This window comes from Delphinapterus leucas, chromosome X (assembly GCF_059928025.1).
Source record: "Delphinapterus leucas isolate spDelLeu-1000000601 "Yukka" chromosome X, BTC_Dleu_Yukka2, whole genome shotgun sequence".
Classification (NCBI taxonomy): Eukaryota; Metazoa; Chordata; class Mammalia; order Artiodactyla; family Monodontidae; genus Delphinapterus; species Delphinapterus leucas.
The window spans coordinates 17,988,572-18,007,429 of record NC_143150.1 but is presented as its reverse complement, the minus strand read 5'-3'; the positions used below and the strand labels follow the sequence as shown (position 1 = coordinate 18,007,429).

The following is an 18,858-nucleotide window of genomic DNA, read 5'->3' as shown; positions in this document are numbered from 1 at the left end:
GGAGGCATTAAAAAATGTTAAAAGAGTTACACAGAGGTTTTAAAAATCATTTTCAAACTTAAATAGACATACACTGCTTATACTCTCTAGAGTTGCATACTTCTGGACCCTTCCATAGCATTTGATATGATTCTCCACCCTTCCACTCTACTTCCACCATCCAGTAGCCAGAGTGTTTATTGTATCAGAACGTTCCCATGTCTTAAGTTCCTGAAAGCCTCCATGGGAGGAGAATTTACTGATGAGGAACTTAAGACATGATAGGCAAGGCATATTATAGGCCGAGAGAACACCACGTTCAGAGAAGATGTTTATGGAAGCCCTCTCTAACTATATTTACATTCACTAAATTAAAGCAACAAGCGCATCCCACCAAATGAAGAGAACAGCAGTGACATTTTATACACATTTAAATGAATACTTATAATTCATTGCCTCGTATTATGCCCTGACCACTAGAAAAACTTTAAAAATATCTCCCTGTTCCACAATTTCAATAAGATGCTTTGAAATTCATTTTGCTTCATTGTAGACCATATGCCTAATAAGAGGCATGTCTGTTTTGCCCTTCAGTTTCTGGATTTTCAGTCACACAATCAATACCTTTCTAATTTTATGGTGACTCCCGCCTCCCAAATGTCTCTCCATTGACTCAGAAGCCCAGCTCACAGCATGAGTGGTCTCTGAGAGCAATTTTACTTTTCCTCACCCTCTCTCTTCAAGGCTGTAATCCAACATCCTCTATTCCTCCTCTAGCTTCTGCCCCATCATCCATTTTTAGTTCTAAATCTCAGTCCCACCTTCCATTTTTAAATAATGGACAACAAAAGATGTTGGATATGCAGAAAGTGAGATTTCTGCGATTGCAGAAGAGGTATCTGGAAGAAAAAAATGCTGCATACATAACACAGGCACATCTTGGTTTCTGTGGCTTCCACTGTCTGTGTTCACTGTCACTGCAAAACATACTCTTATGTTCTCCACCTGTGATTTAGCTGTTACACCATGATCTACTTGCAACAAGCTATGCATCATAGAGAAATATGACTGCAGGTTGGTTTCTCTTTTTAAGCAAAGAAAGAAAAGTCCACAACAAAAAGTTGGTTCTTTACTGGCAAACGACCTCTAATGTTGTCTGAGAAGCGAAGCCACCTCCCATCTCCCACTCCAGCAGCACCTCCACCCTGCTGCTCTAAGGCATGTGCTTCGCTACCCCACCTCCCAACCCCACACATCTAAACATATATACACACACACGCAGTAGGATAAGATACACCAGTAGTTCTCTAACTTTTAGAATTTAGGACTCCTTTATACTCTTAGTGGGAATCCCAGGGAACTTCTGATTATATATAGTTATATCTATCCACATTACCATCTTATAAATTATAACTGAGAAATTTAAAAAAAATGTAATAACTAATTTAAACGTAACAATAATAAACCCATGATATGTTAACATAAATAGCAATTTTGGAGTTGAGGAAGATGGCGGAAGAGTACGACGCGGAGATCACCTTCCTCCCCACAGATACATCAGAAATACATCTACACGTGGAACAACTCCTACAGAACACCTACTGAAAGCTAGCAGAAGACCTCAGTCCTCCCAAAAGGCAAGAAAGTCCCCACGTACCTGGGTAGGGCAAAAGAAAAAAGAATAAACAGAGACAAAACAATAGGGACGGGACCTGCACCAGTGGGAGGGAGCTGTGAAGGAGGAAAGGTTTCCACACACTAGGAAGGCCCTTCACGGGCAGAGACTGAGGGTGGCGGAGGGGGGAAGCTTCGGAGCCACAGAGGAGAGCACAGCAACAGGGGTGCGGAGGGCAAAGTGGAGAGATTCCCGCACAGAGGATCAGGGCCGACCGGCACTCACCAGCCCGAGAGGCTTGTCTGCTCCCCCGCCGGGGCGGGCGGGGCTGGGAGCTGAGGCTCGGGCTTAAGTCGGAGCGCGCAGGGAGAGGATTGGGGTTGGCGGCGTGAACACAGCCTGAAGGGGGTTAGTGCACCACGGCTAGCCGGGAGGCAGTCCGGGAAAAAGTCTGGAGCTGCCGAGGAGGCAAGAGACTTTCTCTTGCCTCTTTGTTTCCTAGTGCGCGAGGAGAGGGGATTAAGGGCGCTGCTTAAAGGAGCTCCAGAGACGGGCGCGAGCCGCGGCTAAAAGCGCGGACCCCAGAGACGGGCATGAGACGCTAAGGCTGCTGCTGCCGCCACCAAGAAGCCTGTGTGCGAGCACAGGTCACTCTCCACACCTCCCCTCCCGGGAGCCTGTGCAGCCCGCCAATGGCAGGGTTCCGTGATCCAGGGACAACTTCCCCGGGAGAACGCACGGCGCGCCTCAGGCTAGTGCAACATCATGCCGGCCTCTGCCGCCGCAGGCCCACCCCGCACTCTGTACCCCTCCCTCCCCTCGGCCTGAGTGAGCCAGAGCCCCCGAATCAGCGGCCTCTTTAACCCCGTCCTGTCTGAGCGAAGAACAGATGCCCTCCGGCGACCTACACGCAGAGACGGGGCCAAATCCAAAGCTGAGAACCTGGGAGCTGTGAGAACAAAGAAGAGAAAGAGAAATCTCTCCCAGCAGCCTCAGGAGCAGCGGATTAAAGCTCCACAATCAACTTGATGGACCCTGCATCTGTGGAATACCTGAATAGACAACGAATCATCCCAAATTGAGGAGGTGGACTTTGAGAGCAAGATATATTATTTTCCCCCCTTTTCCTCTGTTTGTGTGTATGTGTATGCTTCTGTGTGAGATCTTGTCTGTATAGCTTTGCTGTCACCATTTGTCCTAGCGTTCTGTCCGTCCGTTGTTTCATATTTTTGTTTTTAAAAAACTGTTTTCTTAACAATTATTTTTTATTTTAATAACTTTATTTTATCTTACTTTTATTTTATTCTCTTGCTTTCTTTCTTTTGACTTTTTCCTCCCTTTTATTCTAAGCCATGTGGATGAAGGGCTCTTGGTGCTCCAGCCAGGTGTCAGGGCTGGGCTTCTGAGGTGGGAGAGCCAAATTCAGCACACTGGTCCACAAGAGACCTCCCTGATCCACGTAATATCAAACGGCAAAAATCTCCCAGAGATCTCCATCTTAACACCAGCACTCAACGACCAGCAAGCTACAGTGCTGGACACCCTATGCCAAACAACTAGCAAGACAGGAACACAACCCCGCCCATTAGCAGAGAGGCTGCCTAAAATCATAATAAGGCCAAGGACACCCAAAACACACCACCAGACATGGACCTACACACCAGAACACAGGCACTCAACAAAATCCTCAACAAAATACTAGCAAACAGAATCCAACAGCACATTTAAAGGATCATACACCATGATCAAGTGGGGTTTATTCCAGGAATGCAAGGATTCTTCAATATACGCAAATCTATCAATGTGATAAACCATATTAACAAATTGAAGGAGAAAAACTATATGATCATCTCAATAGATGCAGAGAAAGCTTTTGACAAAATTCAACACCCATTTATGATAAAAACCCTCCAGAAAGCAGGCATAGAGGGAACTTGCCTCAACATAATAAAGGCCATATATGACAAACCCACAGCCAACATCATCCTCAATGGTGAAAAACTGAAACCATTTCCACTAAGATCAGGAACAAGACAAGGTTGCCCACTCTCATCACTGTTATTCAACATAATTTTGGAAGTTTTAGCCACAGCAATCAGAGAAGGAAAATAAAAGGAATCCAAATCGGAAAAGAAGAAGTAAAGCTGTCACTGTTTGCAGATGACATGATACTCTACATAGAGAATCCTAAAGATGCTACCAGAAAACTACTAGAGCTAATCAATGCATTTGGTGAATAGCAGGATTCAAAACTAATGCACAGAAATCTCTGGCATTCCTATACACTAATGATGAGAAATCTGAAAGTGAAATCAAGAAAACACTCCCATTTACCACTGCAACAAAAAGAATAAAATATCTAGGAATAAACCTCCCTAAGGAGATAAAAGACCTGTATACAGAAAATTATAAGACACTGATGAAAGAAATTAAAGATGATACAAATAGATGGAGAGATATACCATGTTCTTGGATTGGAAGAATCAACATTGTGAAAATGACTCTACTGCCCAAAGCAATCTACAGATTCAGTGCAATCCCTATCAAAGTACCACTGGCATTTTTCACAGAACTAGAACAAAAAATTTCACAATTTGTATGGAAACACAAAAGACCCCGAATAGCCAAAGAAATCTTGAGAACAAAAAACGGAGCTGGAGGAATCAGGCTCCATGCCTTCAGACTATACTACAAAGGTACAGTAATCAAGACAGTATGGTACTGGCACAAAAACAGAAATATAGATCAATGGAACAGGATAGAAAGCCCAGAGATAAACCCACACACATATGGTCACCTTATCTTTGATAGAGGCAAGAATATACAGTGGAGAAAAGACAGCCTCTTCAATAAGTGGTGCTGGGAAAACTGGAGAGCTACATGTAAAAGTATGAGATTAGAGCATTCTCTAAAATCATACACAAAAATAAGCTCAAAATGGATTAAAGACCTAAATGTAAGGCCAGACACTATCAAACTCTGAGAGGAAAACATAGGCAGAACACTCTATGACATAAATCACAGCAAGATCCTTTTTGACCCACCTCCTAGAGAAATGGAAATAAAAACAAAAATAAACAAATGGGACCTAATGAAACTGCAAAGCTTTTGCATAGGAAAGGAAACCATAGACAAGACCAAAAGAAAACCCTCAGAATGGGAGAAAATATTTGCAAATGAAGCAAGTGACAAAGGATTAATCTCCAAAATTTACAAGCAGCTCATGCAGCTCAATAACAAAAAAACAAACAACCCAATCCAAAAATGGACAGAAGACCTGAAAAGACACTTCTCCAAAGAAGATATACAGATTGCCAACAAACACATGAAAGAATGCTCAATATCATTAGTCATTAGAGAAATGCAAATCAAAACTACAATGAGATATAATCTCACACCGCTCAGAATGGCCATCATCAGTAATCTACAAGGAATAAATGCTGGAGAGGGTGTGGAGAAAAGGGAACACTCTTGCACTGTTGGTGGGAATGTAAATTGATACAGCCACTATGGAGAACAGTATGGAGGTTCCTTAAAAAACTACATATAGAACTACCATATGACCCAGCAATCCCACTACTGGGCATATACCCTGAGAAAACCATAATTCAAAAAGAGTCATGCACCAATATGTTCATTGCAGCTCTATTTACAATAGCCAGGACATGGAAGCAACCTAAGTGTCCATCAACAGATGAATGGATAAAGAAGATGTGGCACATATATACAATGGAATATTACTCAGCCATAAAAAGTAACGAAATTGAGTTATTTGTAGTGAGGTGGTTGGACCTAGAGTCTGTCATACAGAGTGAAGTAAGTCAGAAAGAGAAAGACAAATACCGTACGCTAACACATATATATGGAATCTAAGAAAAAAGAAAAAAAAAAGGTCATGAAGAACCTAGGCATAAGACGGGCATAAAGACAGAGACCTACTAGAGAATGGACTTGAGGATATGGGGAGGTGGCAGGGTAAGCTGTGTCAAAGGGAGAGTGGCATGGACGTATATACACTACGAAACGTAAAACCGACAGCTAGTGGGAAGCAGCCGCATAGCACAGGGAGATCAGCTGGGTGGTTTGTGACCACCTAGAGGGGTGGGATACGGAGGATGGGTGCAAGGGAGAGGGAAGAGAGAAGAGATGTGGGAGTATATGTATATCTGATTCACTTTGTTATAAAGCAGAAACTAACACACCATTGGATAGCAATTATACTCCAGTAAAGGTGTTAAAATATAGCATTTTTTTTTAAAAATAGCATTTTTAATGAAAAATAAACATATTTTCCCCTGACATAAAACCATTAGAAGAAGGGTGGCATTGTTTTACATTTTTGCACATATCTTTAATATCTAGTTTCATATGACAGCTGTATTGTCATATCTGCTTCTCCCTTCAATCTGTTGTTATATGTTGTTTTGGTTGAAACATTTGCAGAAAATCCAGCCTCTCACAGGTATGTAACGGGAAAAGAGAGAAGTACTTAGTAGCCTTTTCAGATAATTGTGGGTATTTTTCACTGATACTACATAAAAATTCAACGAGGAAATGTTACTTGCAACGTTGAATACGAAACCATATAAATAAACTTTTCATGTTCTGTTACATTAAAATCCATTGGTATGTTTCGAACTTTGTATGGGCCTTTTACCCATTTTGTCTCATCATGCATGGATCATCCGGAAAATACTGGTTTACTGAGTTCTGCAGGTCTTCCAAATGTTGAAATCTTTCATTATATGATGTCAAAAAATCACATTGATTGGGCTTCCCTGGTGGCGCGGTTGTTGAGAGTCCGCCTGCCGATGCAGGGGACACAGGTTCGTGCCCCGGTCCGGGAAGATCCCGCATACCTCGGAGCGGCTGGGCCCGTGAGCCATGGCCGCTGAGCCTGCGCGTCCGGAGCCTGTGCTCCGCAACCGGAGAGGCCACAACAGTGAGAGGCCCGCGTACCGCAAAAAAAAAAAAAAAAAAAAAAAATCACATTGATTAACATCACCTGCAATCTCATTTTAAAAAGTCTTTTAAATATTGGGAAGCTCTCAAGGTCATGGTGGCACATACAAGTTTCCCAAAATTTTAATTTTCTCTTGAAAGTTCAAATGGTACCCTTGGCAACAAATACTGTCAGTTTTTCCTTTAACTGTCAGGCTCTTTTTGTTCCTTTCGAAGAAAATGGCTAGCAAATACTGAAGTCTGTATAACCAGCGTTTCTCAGTCATTACAGAGGCTAGTTTAGCTCATAGCTTAAATAATCTCACAAGTGCGTTTCCTTGAGACACATATCAAGAGTTCGCAGCAGAAGTACCTTAAACATACGTCAAATGTCACAACACAGAATATTCTTTAGAAGTATACGCAGGCGTTAAGGTTTAATACATTAATCAGTTTTACCGCTTCAGCGATGATATTCTTAAGTGAAATGCCTTTTATTTTCCTGCAGGTGTATGCCAGTGAAGAGTACAATGATGACGAGTACACTTTGGCGCCGCTGCCTTGATTCATACTGTGGTGCCAACAGTTGTGCTCACTATTGCTTTTGCAGCATCAGTGCAGATATCAGCACAGTGGAAAAGGCAAGTAACAGTATTGTTGTGCAAGTAATTTTGGCCTTGTGGATCCCTGGGTTTCATAGACTACCAGGGTTCATAAACCATTCTTTGAGTACTACTAACCTAGACTGTAATGTCATTTCAGTTTGACCAAAACACCCCAACTTCTTCTATTACCATTATTTCGTACGGGAAAATTGCTTTTGACATACACATCTGAAGGTCAATTTTGAAAAATACATCCTTCGTGTGTGTCATGGATTACCTGAATTAGAATTGTTCACATAAGGGGAATCCGCGGTTCGATACAGCTTTGTGAACTTTCTCTTTCTCAAGCATGTCTCACATCTGCGCCTTTCATTAATCCCTTCAGCAAACATTAATTGAGCACCTAATGTGAGTTGTTTTCATTTCTATTGAAAGCACTCCATCCTTTCAAGCCAAGTTCAAATGTCACTTCCTTAATAAAGCCTTCCTAGCCACCACAGGTAGTTATTATAATTCTCCCTTTCCCTCTTCCAGCACTGCTCCCTTTATCTGTACCTCCTAAAGAGCACCTTACTATGCAACCTGGTATTATTTATTTGTACACGTGGCTTCCCTCCACCACCAGACTGTGAGCTGCCCAGGGGCTGTGCCTTATTTACCTTTGAACCCCATAGCATTTAAGGCAGTGTCTGGCACATAGTAGGCACTCAATAAATGTGCTATTGAACTGAAGCAAGATGAAGTGGCATGGCATCTTTAATTCTTTAAAAGCTACTTCCACAACCTCATGAAAAAGGAGAAAGCCAAAGCACACATGAATTATAGAAAAACTTGTGAATGAATAACTAAACCCTTTTGGACGACCCTGGCTAAGATCTGTAGCTAATCTTTGAGAGGCCATTTTCCAACCTCGTGTACAATGCCCCCAGTATTCTCCGGTATTTCAGTTTTTTTAAAGTGCAATTTAAAAAAAACTTTAAAACTTTGCCAGTGAAATTACTTCTTTAGTTCTCAAATGACTCCCATTTTGGAGACAACTTCAGCATTGAAGAAGGATTACAGCATACTTTCAAACCATATTACACAGACATCTGCTGAAGAGCCTAACCCTCACACATGAACAAAACAAATCCAAACCTAGAAAGCTATTGTTAATGCAAAAGTCTCAAAGAGTCTGAAGCTCCAGAGTGTTGAAAGAAGGGTAACGTGTCAGAGATGAGGAATTACCAGCAAGGACTGTGGATTTAGCAGAGCCTGGAATTTGGCACAGAAATCAAATAAGCTAATTACAATTCACAATATTGACCGTTTTGTTCCCTCTCTCACTCTTTACAATGTCTTCCAGACTGAACGCTCACTTTATAAAAGAAAAGTTATGAGGGATTTGCACACAAATCAGTTAACTTTAGGTGCCTGATACTTCTGATGAACTGTTTGCCATTTTCAAAGGACAGTATCCTATTAGCTTTTTAAAAGCCAGGGCTCAGAATAATGATTATCAATGTAAACTATCTTATTAAAACACCGATGATTTTACTCCACGACCCCCAGAACCATTCCCTAAACCTGACATTTCTGCCGTGCACTGTTTGGCCCTCCTTAGCAGGAAGTACACGAGGCCTTCCCACTGCCCAGCTTTTTCCACAGTTTCTACCCTCCTTGCGACTCTTGACTCACATAAAACTATCATGGTTGCTTAAATATACAATCAATTTTTATTTTATAATCGATATTTTCATTATGTAAGTATTAATGTAATACAGAAAGAGGAAAGGAAAGAGAAATAAGGGAAAAAACCCCAATTCCCAAACTTTAAGAACCAATGTTTGTGTTCTCTGGGGTAGTGTTGTTTTTAATGTCTATATTTCTACACGGTTGAACTTGCATTTTAGAATCACACTGACTTGGGTTAGAATTCTGGTTTTTCCCCTTATTAACTTCTTTCTTTCCACTTACTAACTCTGCTGCTTAATCTCCCTAAATCTCAATGTCCTCATCTGTAAAATGAGGAAAATAATGCCTGCCTCATAGAATGGTTGTTATGAATGTGATAAATGAAATGCTTTAAATGCGTTTAAAACACCTACACAGTGCCCCTCAGGGATCTGCCCAAATTTACTTAACCATTTTCCTAATGTTGAAAATATTACATTGCTTCTAGTTCTTTTTGCTCTTATAAATAAAGACGGATCAATCATCAGGAGCATTCCGTAACTCCTGCCATAGTTTTCCTTAGTTTCCCGTCAGTAGGATTACTGGGTCAAATGGTATGTACATTTTTATACACCATGGGAGTGAGTCTTCAATTTCCATAAGAATCACCTAGGATGTTCGTTAAAAACTCAGGCTCCCAGGCCCCACCCACAGAGCTTCTAACTTAGCAGGTCTGGGGTAGAGCACAGATCTGCACTGTTAACTATATCTACCCCTGCCCCTGCCCCAACCTTTCTGTGAGTGAACCACAGACCACACTTTAAGAAACGCTGCTCCAGTGTCACTCCACTTCCCAGAAATCTGGTGAAACCATCTTTGGACAAGAGTCATCTCAGCCCCACGTGTGTTTGATTTCTTAATGCATGTTCTTCAGACCATTTTATAAAAAAGTAAATGCAATCCGATGATTTCCTTTTCACTTAGCTAGGGACATCGTGACCCTTTGTCTTTGTAGTTAATGAAAATACCCTTGTGTAAAGTGAGTGACTTTGTTTGATTAGAAAGGGAAATATTTAAAGCTAGCCCTGGAACAGGTACTCAGGGTTGTGTGATAAAAGGAAACAAAAAGCCCGGAATAATTACTTAAGAAAATTAAAACCACAGCGTAAGAGGAAAAAAGGCTTTCTAGAATACAGCAATTTCATGTTCTTAAAACCATAACCAAGATAACAAAAGAGCACTGCAGCATGGGACGATGTGATTTGGCCAAAGCTCTTTTCATGCTTGCTTGACAGCAGAACAAAGATCAAACGACATACTTGTTGTTCTTAGGGGGATCAAATATGCTGAAATTAGACAGCGAGAGCAGCAACTCTTGATCTGTCTGTATGGTATAAGTAATGTGCCTCTTGGAATTATCTTGATTGCAAAGATATGAACCTTATCAGCCACACACTGTGCTAGGACTTAACATATGTTCTCTCATGTAATCCTTGAGTCTGCACCATCAATTTGTGTAATAGGGAAGATTGTCATCCCCATTTCCCACGTCAAGGGAGGCTCAGAGAGGGGATAAGAATTGACCAAGTTACTAAGTAAGTGATAGTGACCTCATTAAAAATATAGTCTTCTGCTTCCAAGTCCACAGGTCTTCAAAAAAAGAAAAAGCTCTCTTAGGTAAAGACATCAACTAATGGGGACTTCGTTCACATCTTTTGCCATCCTGAATTCTTTACCTAAGATAATTTCCAGTTCAATCTCATTTTCTCAGATGCTATCCATGAACTACATACTTTGATGGGAGGCCTTTTGTTATTGGGCCGGAGAGCTGGGAGGGGGAGACAATGACATCGGATGCCTCCTGCTTGTTCTTCTCAGCCTCGCCATCTACTTAAATAACCAAACCATCTCATCACAAACAGGTTTGTTTTGAAAAGCTTCAGACAGCTGGTTAGAAAAGAATGAAAAATTCCATTGCTGCTGTTACATGGTTAAGAGTTTTCTTGACTTTAAGCTCTTCAGCATTTTAAAAATAAAGGACAAGTAACAAGAGTAGATACTACAAATATGGGGCTTGGTACATATTTTGAGGATTTAGCTGGTTTTGTCTCTTTTGGCTACTCACATACCTCTCTCTAGGCATTTTAAAAAATATCTGGAATCCAGGTTTCATTTTAAAGCTATTAAGCTGGGCTTACAAAACTGATTTTGAACTATTTGGATGCTCAGCTTTATCCAACCTGCAAGGAATGCTTTGGGGGTTCGGCTTTCCACGTCCACAGCAACGTAAATACATGCTTTACTGTTTGTATTTGAGTAGCATGAGCTAATGGGAAACAAATGTGTGACTCCAATGAATCCCAGCTTTTGGGGAATGCCATTATTATTTATACGCTGTGCACATCCACAAGACCTAGGGCACGTGACCTCTGCTTTGCATGCACACTTTCTTTGAACGAATGCACCAAACCACAGCCACAACTAATTGGAAACAATTGCGACTCCACACATTTGAGGAGAAGCCAGAACCAAAGTGTATAGGGCTAGAATTAATGGCTATATATGCACTTCACACATTGGAGAGGCCATAGAGTATAACCCTTAAGAGTGTGAGCTTTGGAATCTGACCCGCATGGGTATGAATCTCTACTCAGCCTACTTACTAGCTGTGTTACTGTTGGCAAGTCACTTAACCTCTCTGAGCTTCAGTTTCCTTGCCTGTAAAATAGAGGTTAATGCTATTCATTAACTTTGCAGGGTTGCTGAAGAATTAAATTCAACAGCACCTTTCACCTTTCACAGTCCCATGTATCCTTCTTTCATAGAACTTTCCACAGTTTGTAATTATATATTCCCCTGTTGCACCCCGACTAGACTAACAGAAGAAATAATGGTCTGTTTCAACGTGCTGCACGGTGTTTGGTACAAAGTAAATGTTCAATAAATATTCATTAAATGGATGAATGAACAGATAAATAGAATAATGCATATAAAGTGCTTAGCACATTGCTTGGCAAGGTAATTAGTTCTCGAACATGTTAACCCTGTTGCTAAGGATAATGATGATGATCTTGAAGATGAAGAAAGGGAGGAAGAGGAGAGGGAAGAGCAGTAGCAGCCACTGAGGCAGACACGAAGAGCTTAGTACACATGCCTCGTGAAGCACAACAAGTAACACCCCCTGGCCAAACACTGAGGCACCAGAAAAAAAAGGGTGCGTGGAATTTTTGTAAGGGTCTGGGGAAACCCTTCTGGATGCTCCCAGTCAGATAAGGTTCTGTGCACTAAGGATGCACGCATAGATGTGTAGTAACAAAGAGCAGTGGGACCTGCCAGAGGCTGTGCTTCCATGTGGTGTCACTAAGAAGGCCACCCACACCCAGATACACTTTTGCCTGGGCATTTCTTCCATGTCTGCCTCTTATCCACAGCACACACTTTCTCTACCACTTCTAGCTTCCCCGATTCTTACTTTACATTTGTTAATGTAGCCTGGAAACTTGTGAGAATAAGTCCTCCCAACTCAATAAATACCTGGATAGTAAAACAAACCAGGATGTGAAAGAAGCAAACTCGGGATGAAATTAAAACGATTTTGGTGGGGCTCGCTCCCAGTGGCAGAAATGGTTCTCTGCAGTTAGGAATCTGTCCACTGCCTTAAAATAAAAATATTTACAATAATATTACCAATAGCTTAGAACTGTATAGAGCTTTACGCTTTTCCAAGAGGAGGCAAAGCACGGTGGTTAAAAGCTCACACTCTCTAGAGACAGAAAACTCGTGTTCAAATCTAGACTTTATCGTTTACTAGCTTTGTTATTATAAACAAGTTATTCTTTAACCTCTCTGATCCTTATATTTCTTATCTATAAAACGTGTATAATAATACCTATACCTATCTCCCACATTGCATTATCATGGGGTTTAAATGAGGTAAACCATGTAAAGGATTAAGCTTAGTATCTGGCACACAGTAAGCACTTACACAATGTTATATTAATATTACATATTTAAAATATGTTTATAAGACCTGAATCTCTGAAGAGGATGAATTCTGAATTTTTGGTTCCAGTTAACATTCAATTATGGCCTGGGTAGGGCTCATTCTGTGGAACACCGTAGGCTCTCAATAAATCTTAGTTATTGTGTCATTACTACCAGTATTTCATTATTTTTATAATTAAAAGTAGTTCCATATCTGTTTTCTTAGTTGATCCATCCCGGACCCCTGTGAGGCAGCAAGGCAAGTATTATTAGCTTCATTTTACAAATAAGGAAATTGGAGCTGAGAGAGATGTGAGGCAACGTGCCCACTTCTATCTTGAAAAAGTTCAAGGGTAGTTACTGTAAAGTGGTTAGGATTTGGAATGGGGCCAGGGAGGAGGGCTTCTGTAATCCAGCATTAAATTGGAAAGGGCATGGCCCTGGGACTAGCACAGGGAGGGCCTGACACATAGCAGGTGCTTAGGAAATGCTTGGTAATCGAAAGAATAAATGAACCAATGGGCTAACAAAATAAATAAGCAATTTATTGCCCGACTTTTTTTTTTTTTTTTTTTCCCGGTATGCAGGCCTCTCACTGTTGTGGCCTCTCCCGTTGCAGAGCACAGGCTCTGGATGCGCAAGCTCAGCAGCCATGGCTCACGGGCCCAGCCGCTCCGCGGCACGTGGGACCCTCCCGGACTGGGGCACGAACCCGCGTCCCCTGCATCGGCAGGCGGACTCTCAACCACTGTGCCATCAGGGAAGCCCTACTGACCGACTTTTGATTCTCTCAATCTCTCTCTATTCAACCCTGGTCTGATATGCCATTGCTATTGCTCTGGTATGGAAATAGCTGATTCCTGCCAGGCAGCCCTGGATACACTGAGGCTGGACACATGTACAGATAGACTGAGTGACTGACTGCCAGTGGGTCCCATATTCCCCTCCAGCTGAGGGAGCCCCCTCCTCTGATAAAGGCAGGACCAAGTGAAAGAGGAAGGCAGGAAATTGATCTTTTTAGGCAAATGAACCAACTAATTCAAAGGGATATGGCCAACCAAAGCACTAAGTGGCTGAACGTGGTTCCTGAGGCCACCTGGTGAGCCTCTTCCAATCCCCAGATGAGTGCTCTGCTAGATCAGTTGGCCTACTATGTGTTAGTTCTGTGCTCTGTAATGACCTCCTTTTTAGAGTCTTTAGCATTACTATAATAAATCTCATTTTAAGGGTCCAAAAGCCCCACAAAACACAGAAGCTGGCTAGATAAGGCTGATTGGCCAGGTGTGGCAGCCAAATGCAAATACAGCAGGGTAACCTTGCAGGCCACCGAGTCCAATTTCCCTCTGAAGGCATCTGACCCTGGCTACCACCATGGCTGAAGGTTGGTGACTTTTTGTCCCTATGTCAGTTTTAAATTGTGAAAAGCCTCAAGAATGAAATATACCTTTTTTCTGGAAGGAAAACTTACTTCGAAGACATCTGCGAAGCCCCGCAGCACCACTTGGTTTCCAAAGGATCGCCATAATTAGATGAGGGCCACTGACAGAGGATAAGGGTCCCAGGGTGAGAGTATACCAAGATATCACGTTTCCTCAGGGAACTGAGGTTACACAGACATGATCTGTGCATTTACTATTGTCTTAGTGTATAAATCTGATTCATTCCAAATAGACTTTTTGTGGTTATACTTTTGGGAAATGAGAATTCTTGCCTCTAAAAATAACCTCTGTGTATGAACCACAGCAGCTATGTCATCAAGCACAGGGCCTTAAGAGTCAACCGAATGCGTCTGGCCCACCAAGGATTAGTGAGATGCCTCTAGTTTCCCTGTCAAAGCTTCCTGCCTTTAAAGGCTAGGTCTAGATCAGGATTTATAAATAGGTTTTCAGCGAAAAGCGTTTTCCTTCTCTGGTGTACTATATGAAAAATATGAAGTTAAAATATGTTTCAGATAATTAAGGCTGCACTGTAGTATTCTGAAGTGTAATAAATGGCCTGGTACATCTGGTACAAATAAATTAGCTGGGATTTGATGAAAAACCAGATTCTGAGTTTCTAGTTATTATTTCCTTGGAGGTCAGAGAGCTTCAAACATCTCCCTTTCCAAGTTTTAGGCTATAGATTCCTAAGGGGGAAGGAGGCTCCCACAGGAAACATGAGTAAAATTATTTTAGTATTCATACCTAATCACATATTTTTAAAGGTTGAAATAGAAGAAGCAAAAGAATGGTGCTCTTCATCAATGTTCATAGCAGCACTATTCACAATAGCCAAGACATGGAAGCAACCTAAATGTCCATTGACAGATGAATGGGTAAAGAAGACATGGTGTATATATAGTGGAGTATTACTCAGCCATAAAAAAGAATGAAATAATGCCATTTGTAGCAACATGGATGGATCCAGATATCATATTAAGTGAAGTAAGCCAAAGACAAATATCATATGATATCACTTATATGTGGAATCTAAAATATGACACAAATGAACTTATTTATAAAACAGAAACAGACTCACAAACATAGAAAACAAACTTATGGCTATCAAAGTGGAAAGGCGAGGGGGAGGGATAGATTAGGAGTATGGGAATAACAGATACACACTGCTATATATAAAACAGATAAACAAAGACCTACTGTATAGCACAAAGAACTATATTCAATATCTTGTAATAACCTATAATGGAAAAGAATCTGAAGCTGTACACCTGAAACTAACACAATATTGTAAATCAACTAGGGTTAAATTTAAAAATGACATTCTCACAGCATTTTCTTTATTTATGATCATGATGAATATGAGGACTGTTGTTCAATGGCATTTTACAACAGGCTACCAGTCTGATTCTGCAAGTTTGGAAATCAGTAATAAATACTCAGAGAACTCTCAAAAAAAAAAAAGAATGGTGCATTTGTATATTTTTTAGTGTCACTCCTTAAGTGAAGATTAACTTAAGAAATGCTTGGGTAATTCTTTTAAATATGAAAAACTAGGATGTGTACTAAAACAGTGCTTTGTGTGGTAAACACAGCATTAAAGATGCTAGAACAATTGATCCTTTCTTAATCCACCATGTATAGGTTTTGTAACACTTTGGTCACAGAAGACAACTAGAGAGAGCATTGGAATTTTACGAGGGCCACCGGCATCCCTAGTTGTGTACTGCAGCTACCAAATGATTATACCAAATGATTAAGTCCTTCCTTATCATGGTGTAGTTTTCCTTTCTGTACCTTGAGTGGTTTGAATGGAGTAGTCAAACGGTGGATGGAGGAATGTGAAATGGAACTGCCGTTGTTCCCCGATAGCAAAGGAATTCGAGCCCTAGTTTTTTTTGTTTGTTTGTTTGTTTTGCGGTACGCGGGCCTCTCACTGTTGTGGCCTCTCCCGTTGCGGAGCACAGGCTCCGCGGCCATGGCTCACAGGCCCAGCCACTGTGCAGCATGTGGGATCTTCCTGGACCGGGGCACGAACCCGTGTCCCCTGCATCGGCAGGCAGACTCTCAACCACTGCGCCAGCAGGGAAGCCCTCGAGCCCTACTTTTTGGTAACTGTTTAGGACACTGCTTTAAAGGAAATCACTGAACACTGTAGGATAACTCAAGCGTGGCCATTAACACTTTGAATATATTCACTACCTTGCTGGAATTGTATTATTTGGTCAGATGGTCTTTTAACAAAATTCACAGCCATTTTACATCTACTTCTTATTGACATTGGTGATCATTCTTCCAATTTTAGCTTAGTCACTTCTAGTTTCAGAAATTCCAGCTGCAGAATTTTCTACTGGGTTGATTGTGTATACTTACAAAATACTTGCTACTTAGCATTTGGCTAAACTATCATTCACACTCACCTTTCATCCCCACATAAAACACCCACTAATTTAGTATATCTAAATACTTGCCATTTGGTAGCAAATCTTAGATTAATTTCACTTCTCTGAAGTTAAGCACAGAGTTGGAGTCTAGTACAGATACAATCATTTTCATTCCCATCTGGGTCTCTCTCATCATTGCTTCTTATGCTTAAATTCCAAACCTCATCAAGCATTTCTCCTATTGGCTCTGCCTAGGAATCCATTCCTCAGACAGGCCCCTTGTTTTTCCTAAGAAGCTCATTAGAATTTAACCACAAAGTCTGGGAAGAGCACCATGTAACCAAGTCAGCTAATCTGTACTCAGTGTTGGGCAGGGCTTGATGCTGTGCTATTTTGGTGAGGTATATGTCCCAGAGATTATGGTGAATTATTTTCCCTGTTGGCTCTCATTGGTGCATGGGTTATGCACATTTTGCTTGCTCCTAGGACTGAAATGCTTGGCTGGCTGTCTTACCTGGATTTCTTCTCTATTTCACAAAACTATTTGGTGATGATGGTGGTGACAGAGTAGCAGGAATAGGAGAATGTAAGTGTGGGAGGGGAAAAGGACAGCTTATAACAGACTGCAGCCAACACACATTCATAGTTTCACCTTTCTTTGTTTCTCTTCACGGAGCTCAGTAGGTAAGAATGTCTTGACCAATTCTAACATGGGCTTCTCCACCATCTTCTGAGATTCCTTTTAGTCATATTCAATTAACATTTTGTTAAATAAACACCTGTTTCCCTCCCCCACAATGTTTAACCCCTTTTGATATACCAGGTAATATGCACACATTCTGAACATCCTGTTTGTTCAATATACTTCTGGATACAGCCATGGTAATTCTCATCTTTGAAGAAATTAACTTGCATACCCTAGCTACATGCAACAGGTAAGGAGATGGCTGGGAAGCAGAGAACCTCCCTCCCAGAGAATGGTGTACAGTATTAGAAATGGAGATATTAGATGTATTGAGCACCCAGAAGTGCTCAGCATTATATTCAACATGTTACTAAGGGAATCAGGTCATAGACCTGGAATGTTAAATGAGTTAGAAAGGGCCTGAGAGATATATCGTCCAATCCCCCCATTTTACAGATGAGCATAGCAAGCCCACGCAGACAATTGTTAGTAGAGCTTTTCAACACACCAGTGCTGCAAGTAATGCTAGCTTTCTGCCTAATCCTTGGGGATATCACAGGAGAATCAGTTGAGAGCAGGTAAGATAAGAGAGAGGCAAAGGGACTTGAGAGTTGCAAAATGCCTTTAGTTACAGAAAAAAGGGCAATGAGGTTCTTCTTCCTGGATCCTTAGCCAAAGCCGGTCAAAGCACAGGCTAGGAAGAGGATAGCATGGCCCCTGGGAACATGTGGCAGCCAGTTTCCAGGTTGGCATGGGCAAGAGATAATAACAGAACATGGAGCTTGCCCTCAAGAAATATATAGTCCACAAGGAGTTCTTCTCTAGAAGGTTTGAAAAGCAGTGGAATAAAAGCTTCCAAAGTCCTCATCTTATCTGCTCCTGATTAGGTGGATAAATCCACCTGCCAAAGTATTCGTACTTCCTTATTTTCTCCCATTCATCTCTTCTGTCTATTCCCAAGTAATTCTGGTTGAAAACATCTCAGAGAGGCTTAATCATACTGAAATCCTTGCATTTGCATTCAATTACACATAATTCCATTTTGTTTCCTACTCTCTTTACTTATGCACATTTAAGTGCTTGATGAATTTTGTTAAAACAAATGGTGAATTCCTAAGTTATGGTGGCTTTCAACTAAATTGAAACTTCAAATATGTTGCTGTCCCGAAGATTAGATTTGGTGGGCTGGTTTTAATTTATACATCTTTAAATAAGAACTATATTTAAGGACTACCCTGACATTTCAGATGGTCGACATCTTGTGTTTTCGTGGTTCCAGAAAGAGACAGGGATATATACAGTGTAACCATCAGTGAAGTTATATGTAGTGACTCTACAAGTTTGAACTAAATTCCAGCATCATTACCTGTGAGTTAACAGTGCAGAGACCGTCTGCTATAAATGCACCACCTACAACATCAGGGACAAAGTGTCCAACAAATTCACACACTTGGGTACTCACACTTATGCAGATACCTTAATTAATGGAAAACAAGTGTACAACTGCCTTAATTAGCAATATAAACCTAGAGGGCCACAGGGGTTTATAGGAGGCTGCTGTTACTGCTAAACAAGT

General features: G+C 41.2%; 1 protein-coding gene across 2 annotated transcripts in view; it reads right to left on the bottom strand.

Annotated features, from left to right (window-relative positions):
- GPC3 (glypican 3) overlaps positions 1-18,858 on the bottom strand; it is a 442,030-nt gene that overhangs the window by 65,395 nt on the left and 357,777 nt on the right. The window lies entirely within an intron of this gene.